Here is an 8,201-nt window from a genome sequence, read left to right on the forward strand (position 1 = left end):
GATGTGAAGTTACTGTGGTTTATTTAGAAGTTCAGATATTCACAGGTAACATAGGGTTGTGCTGAGCAGATACATGAGTTCTGGGGCAGGAAAATCTACTTGGCAATATCTACTAACAAAAATAATCAAATTTTTAATCAGTTACAACTGATGCTGTTGACTCCCTGAACCTTGATGGTGTTTAAAATATTGCTGACTGCTGCTATGTCGATGTAAGTAATGCAAATCCATGCTCTTTCTGACAGTGAAAAACACAGGAAAACAGAGGCTCCAGGGCCAACAGTCTATTGCAGCAGGAAATGTTTTGAGAACAAAAAGTGACTAGGTCGTGCATAAGCTCTGTGATAGCAGTTGTTCTGGCAGCTGAACAGTCTGGTGGGGGAGGCAGGTCAGTTCATCTGCCTTGACCTAGAGTACTTCTTCTCTTTATTAATTGGCTGCTTTAGCTTGATGTTGCTGATTCTTATGTTTTATTTTTATTTTATTTTTATTTTATTTTATTTTATTTTATTTTATTTTATTTTATTAAGAAAAGAAAGATGTGTGACAGAAAAGACCACAGGAATTTGTGGACAGAAATGTCTCTCCTTTGGCAATGACTGAGTTTCAGTAACCTTGGCATACATCATATGAACAGGCTAGGAGATAAACCCCAGTCCAGGCATAGGTCACACTGTTATTACAACAATCCATCTAACTTTACCCTGACTTTCGATACTCAGGAAATTTTCAAATGAACAAACATCTCCTGGGAGGGGGGGGTGCATCAATGCCTGGAATCCAACCTTCATTTCTGTTTCAGACACTGCCCTGTCTGAAGCTAAATCATTGAAATGAGGACATTCTTGAGTTAAAAAGAATACATCTCTAATTCTGAGCCACTTACCCAAAGCCTTTATGCAAAACGTAACAAGTGATTCATGGTGATATGAGCACCCCTGACACATACACAGCCAAGACTAATATTATGGTACAATATGTTTTGCTTGATTAAACAGAATGTTTTGGTACTCACATTTGACAAACTTTTACATACAGAAATTGTCTCAAACTATGCATCTGAATCAGTAAACTTTAAAAATAGTTTATTCTAAGACTGAGTTTTCCCAGTGTTTTCTCCTTTCACTTCTTTGCTCCTCTGGCAAGAAGTATCATTGTAACACCTGAATGTATATTACATGTGCCAGACTATCTTGCTGAGCTAGTGACAGGATCCCAACCAGTAAGGAAGAACTCCCTGGAAAGGTGCAAGGATGAAGAAGTTGCTCAACTGAGGTTTTGTGGAACTGCGCTGGCTCTTGAGGGTGACCTGGCTGCTTTTCCAGTGTGCCTCTGGTACCCGATACATGGGGAGAGCAGTGCAAAGATGGCCGAGAGGCTATGAACCAGATTACTCAGGTCCAAGAAAGCTTACAAATTTCTTTTCCGTCCCTGTTCTGTGGGAAGAAGCTTCAGAACAAGCAGGGGTAAGAGGCGAGCCCCGAGCCAGGAATGACAGTCCTGCAGGAGGGTATGTCTGAATGTAGGAACAGGGAGGGAGTAACAGAGATAATGGGCCCACAGGGGGGCAGAACACTACTGTGCTTCTTCACGAAAGCCTCATCTACCAGAAGGCTGATAACAACTAAAGTAGACCAAATTAGCAATTCCTTTCACTCATGCAGCGCAATCATATAGCAGACAAAATATGGTACTCAGTGGCCATTTGGAGGGATAGGGAAACTATTTTAGATGCTTGTCTATAGGACATCCCTATGTATGGCTGGCCAGAGTGAATCCCAGGAGCATGATCATCCGCTGAAAAAACAGCTGTCACAGGAGTTCTACCATGAAACAATTGCTGATGAGTTTGGTTTCCTCAGAAGGCTATGAAGCCTGATTAGCATAAGTAAGGATCAAGATTTTCAAAGAACTGTGTCACTAACGTTGCCTTTTCATATGCTTTAAAGTTTTCTGAAGTTTTTAAGATCTTCTTCCTGAAGTACATAAATCATTGATAAATTATGGTATGAGTTTGACCTGCTTATAAATATTCTTTAAACTATGTCACATGCTATGCTTGTATATCATGATCAACCTGCGAGAAGGATCCTTACAGAGAGAGTGCGTATAGTAGAGGGAAGGATGGCACTCTAGAACTGTTAATCTATTGTGTGCACAGCTGATATCTAGGAGTTACTGAAAGTGAGAGCCCAGCCTGTGTTCTTTATGCTGCTCTTCAAAGGTATTTTTTCCAGTGTCTGCTGCCATATCTGAGCCAGGATAAGGTTTATTTTAACTAATGTCTTTTGTAGCCCTAAATCATTACTTTGAGCTTTTATTATAAGATATGATGTTGAAAACTAACCCTCCTTTGCATCTTTAAAAGTACCACGTTATTATTTGTAACAGTAAGATCTGTGTAGCATTTAAAAGACCTTTTATCAACAAGTTCATGGGCATGCTGGAATAGAACAGTATCTTGAAAACAAGAAATCTTGTCTCATTTGTGAGACAGCAAAGGCAAGGAAAACTTCTCACTGAATTGTTTTTATTGCTGGAAATATATTTGCTCTCCTTGAAAAGCAATCTGTGACTACATGAAACAGCATAAAAAATGAGTATTTAAAAACAATCTTGCTTTTTGAAACAAAAATGGATTGGCATGAACAATCTATGAAGTTTATATAAGGAAGATGTTTGCTATTCAGTCATGCCATAAAAGATCTTTAAAGAGCCTTCCCATCAACCTGGCAGGTCCTTCTGTAGCCAAAATCCACACTGAGGCCTCACACCTTCTCAGCCACTTCACTCTCCTGTGCCTTGTCACTGTAATGGTTCATCAGAACTACACCGCACCTTGGCCACTGCTTTCTAAGAGCAGTGTGTGATGCAAACATTGTGAAAGAAGTAATCCAAGCCCAAGAAGAAAGTCTGGGGGACAGATAAGGAGCACATAACTTGCCCGTCCTTCCAGCAGCTTGTCTAGTTTCTCCTGTCTTCCTCCGCTCCCCAATAAAGATTCATCAGCAGTTGTTACGGGTTGCTCTTGATGGAGGTCAGAGAGAGGATGGCCCTGGAAAGTAACCTGCTGCCCAATGCTGAATTTGTGTTTTTACTGAAGAGCAATTTTTACTTTGTCTTCAGTGCTGCTAAGGGTTAAAGTGACATGTAACACAAAGTAGCACAAATATTAGTTTACAATCATGCTAGCCTTCCTATTCTACTTCCCAAGCCAAGAGAATTTACCAGTAATATTTGATGGGATTTGGCTATTACATATACCTGTGTAACTCCTCTCTCTACCATTGCTTTGTTTCTGTCAGTGTTCTCCATGGGGCTGAAGCAGTAAGTTGCATGGCAGTAGCTGTGATGCTCTAAGCATGTAAAAACTGAGATCTGTGGGGAGACTAAATAGGTTATATTAAGTCTATTGATATAATCAAAAGGAGAGATAAGCTTTCAGTTTAGCAAGACTTTCTTCTCTTTCAGGGGGTTAAGCATCTGAAATCCAGAAGTAAGCTTAAATTCTTTCCTATTGAATAGGAACCAAAAAATTCATTTCACTTAAATCAGTGCAGATTCACTTACCTTTAATAATATCAAACACCAGTGATCAACAGTCTGTGACACAGGAGCATATTTTAAATGGTGCACAGCCATGAATCATAACATGGGACTAGGAATTTCTGCAGTTTGAAAATTCATCTATGGAAGGCAAAAGTCTCCAGTTTTGGCTCAGTTCAGAGGAATTCATTGCATTCAGAAGATGCAGGCAGTCCCTGGCCTTCAGAGACGAGGTACTGCCAACTGGCTGATTTGTATCCTCTTGTATGTCTGTGAGGCAGCATCCCTCAGCTCCCACTAGGCTTCTACCAGGGCTTTTAACCAATAATTTGAGAAAGAAAATACAGTTTGGCATGCTCTCTTTAAAAAAGTTGCTTTTAGAGCTCACTCATCTTTGAGGATGGTCCATTTATTTGGTTTTGAACATTGTTTTTAGCTGAGGCTGCTAAAACTCCAGATTGAACAGTGCTTTTAAAATTTGATACAACTCCCATAAATCACATCATATCCTGAGGTCCGTATTGTATCAAGTTGCCTTTTTTACAGCTCTAAGCTAGAAACTTAAAAGCAAAGCAATTTAACAAGGCTGAATGAAAGAAAGAACACAAGGAGGTTCGTTTGGCTCACAGCCAGGGCAAGGCTGCTATCTGGAGAATGTTCTGAAAAACAAATTGCAAAATATGGAGACTCACTGCATCATCAGTTATTTTTAGTAGAATACTATCTGAATGAAGAAGAATGAACTCAGATTTAAGAGACGTGCAAATAAAAATGTGGTCTTAAAATTAAACTTTGTTTTATGTTTGTTCCTTTAACTAGTGGTATTGAACACTGTGGTTTGCATTTTACATATTCCCTTACAGACGTGTGCTGTTCTATATGCAAAATCAAAATATACCATTTTATTAAAAAAGAAAATCAGTAAGATTGAATAAACAACTACGTAGTTAAATCATGTAGTATGAAAAAGAAGAGATAAAATCTTTTGGAACAAATAATCCCTACACATTTTTAAAGGCTTTGCATTTCTGTACCTTAAGTGTCAGCTTGCCTAATATTTTCATAAAGTTTCAGAGAGGTGATATCCACTTTCTAGGTTGCTATACTTAATGTATTTCTGACCTGTGGCCCTAATTCAGAAGATATCTATATTCTTTTCAAGCACTGAAGTTTTTAATCTTGTGTATGCTTTAGACATTAATGGATCTTAAGTTGCAGTAATTTTTATGCAGATGTTAATACGATTAGATGAGGAGCCATAAGTACGTACTTAACATAACATCCTGAACTGAGGTTGTAGGAACTAATTTTGCTGTGAGATACAGAATCAGATCTACAGTTCTTCCACATTTGTGAGAGGTTAATAGCGTCAGCCACACAGTTATGCCAGGTCATGGTGAGAGAGGAATTAGAGTCTCTTTAGCTATAGCCCACCATTTCCTTTGCTTCCTGGCACTATAGACAATGTCCAATTTTAAACAGTTATTCTTAACTTTCATTGAACTGAATGTAGAACTTGCTGCAGAAGAAAGTCCCAATACATAATCCTAAAGACCCTCCAAATCTGACTGCAAATTGATTTGCTTCTGACAAGTCACACCATACTGTCCAGGATGTTGCCTTTTACTAAAACAGATTTTTCTCTGTTAGACCAAGTAAATCAAAGGTAATAAAACTGAGGAAGGACCAAAATGCACTCTGGGCAAAATAACTGCTCTGCAAAGCCAAGGAAATATTTCTAACTCAAACAGTGACTCCTGGTTGTAAAATTTATCTCATGAGTGAGAATGGCCACCAGGTTGGGGGAAGGACAGGACAGCCACTCCTGCATTCATGACTTGATGCATTTGTAGCAAGTACTAATAGTAAAGAGGAGAGAGGGGAAAAGGGATGTACAGTTTCCTCTGTCTCTTGGAAATTCAGACTACTTACTATTGCTGTACTCAAAAGTGAGTACTCTGTTTGTGTGCAAAGATGATTTATAAAGATCTACCAGAACATCTATGGCCATCTTCTCCTCTCTTTTCTTGTGCAAATTGTGAATAATTCAGCTGAACTTGTTGATGTTGCTGAAGTAGGAAGAATAGTCAGATATGAGGTTCTGACTTCTCTTTTTTTTTTATTAAGCTTTTCCAGCAAGTTATCACTTGCATGGGATGCAAGAAGTTCTCTTGCAGAAACCTTAAGTACTGTTGGCAGAAATCTTTCTGTATAATTAAGCCTTAAAAAAGACTGACTTTTAATGTGGGAGAAGGATTTCTTTCAGGAATCACTACAGCAGAAATAGTTTCCACCAGCAGAAAAGAAATAGCTAGGGGAGAAGAAGCCAGTAGCTGGACATGGTGCAAAGGAGGATTAAATAGCAATACATAAGAGGAGTGAGGAACAGATCAGAGAGGAAGGAGATGAAGACTAAGAACACAATATGAGTAACAGTTCTAAAGAAAATTACTTCTCACATTAAAGACTCATGAAAATGCTAGACTACCTTTCTGATAACACTTTACCATGTACGGAAGTAGTGATCAATATGTGGAATTCTGCTTTGGAAATTTGAAAGTGAAAAGTCATATCTTAAAATACAGTCTATCTTAAAAAGTCTGAGCACTCATACAGAATCTGTATTTAAAGAGTATATCATAGACGGAGTGAAGAAATTATATGTGAAGAAAAGTTCAGAAGAAATGAGAAAAATAAAAAGTTAACATCCAAAGCACTTCTTTATAGTTCTGAAAGCAATTCTTCCCTATGTACAAAATGAATGTATGAGAAACCATGAAGAAATTGATGAAAGAATTCCAATGCTAAACATTAGATTTCCCCAATTTGTGGGGAATGACAGTGTGTGTATAACAAAAATCATCTTGAATGTGAGAATGAGGGAGAAACATAAGAAGTAAGGAAAGAAGGAAAAAAAACAAAATAAATTGAAGATAGCAATGAGAAAAAGGAAAAAAAAACAACTATGCAAATAAATGTATGAAAGAGAAAGGATGCATAAAAAAAGTTCATCAGAGAAGAAAGGAACTAAAGAGCATGACAAAAAAAAGATAGTTCAGCTGTATAGCTGATAATGAGACAGTTGTTTGGTCTCTTTGCTCTGCTCGAGGAATGCTGTGGGGTCAGAACCGCACTCAGATTAGTCCAGGATCAAAGACTTCCACAAGTAGCACAAAGGCAATTTTGCTTTATAACCTGGTGTGGAACGTAGGTAGTTCCACATACACAATTGGAATTTACAAGTAGAGAAACGGAACGAAGAGCCTGAGAAGGAAGCAGAATACAAACAAGAGAAATGAAGCTATTTTTAACTTTTTTTTCCAGTACAGTGTCAAAACAGCGAAACTGAATTAACATTGATCTTTCATGATGCAGGAACAGTCTGTAACAGCTTCTATGAATACATATGCCACTTGCAAAGCTCCCGTTGATTTAAAGGGGAGTAGAACTGCACTTACCACCTTAAGCAACACAGAAGAGAAAAGGTATTGATTATTGGACACGACTCTGAAGGGTGAGCCAGATAGAGGCAACGGTCTTAGCAGGTGTTTTTAAAAAGCTGCTTATCACAATAACGCTTGAAATACATGTCATTCTAAAGGAACAGGGAAGGCATTCAGTAAGCTGGTGCTTCAGTCACTAACACATACGGCCCTGTTTGGGGCCACTTGGACAGAATATACAGCTTATCACTGCCACTGCTTGTGGCAGTTTGTTATCAAGCTCATCATCTGTGTCACATACATGTACCCTCATACAACACTGCCTGGAAAAAACTGTGTCTTGGAGAGCTGAAGGCAAGAACAGCAGATCCTGTGGGCTCTTCAAGTGATGCTGCTGATATATTTATGGCAATCTGTTTTAATGACAAAGTTGCTACCCTTCTTCCCAGCCACGGTAAGGCATCACATGTTCCAATTGCCCAGTCCATCTGTCCTATCAAATTGGCTTTTCTCCCTCTGGCTGTTTTGTGTTTCACTGGTGTATGCAGGTTTTAATCCTCCTGTCTGATTAGTTATGAGCAAAGAAGTCTTAATCTGATAACAGCGGGATAATGTAGCACTGCAAAGATAGGATGATTTAATTACCTACTCGTTTTTATTTATTTATGTACTTATTTATGTGCTCTTCAACAGAATTTAATGGCTTCATGTTTTCAAGAAACTAAAATCTTGTCTTAAAAGCACACCGGGTTTATCAGCACTTTTTGAAATATTGGTCTTCTCCAAGAAAAAGAGACTTCTCTGAATTTGTTTTGGTAGCACGTTTGGAACCCTACTGTTTCTAATGGATTTAGGTTGTCCTCAGATTGTCTCTTCTTGGCTCAGTTTGCCTGGCCTGGGAAATTCTGTACATTCAGAAAAATAACAACCACGCAAATGTTCCTTTATTAGATAAAAGCATCTGTCCTCCAAAGAAATTATTTTGTAATTGTTTCCACAGTGATCTGGCTGAAATAACTTGCATATTCTAAGTTTAATTGGCAATATATCAAATGTTTGTATAAAACAGAGGTCATTTATGCAGACTTCAACATTTTATCTATTGGTCTCTCTCAGGCAGAGCTTTGTCTTAAATCGTCTAAGTAAGCTTATTAGACACCTTGTGAGAGATGAAACTGTGTTTAGCAGACAGACCTTCCCCGAGTACTGACC

Source organism: Rhea pennata, chromosome 1 (assembly GCF_028389875.1).
Source record: "Rhea pennata isolate bPtePen1 chromosome 1, bPtePen1.pri, whole genome shotgun sequence".
In the NCBI taxonomy this organism is placed as follows: Eukaryota; Metazoa; Chordata; class Aves; order Rheiformes; family Rheidae; genus Rhea; species Rhea pennata.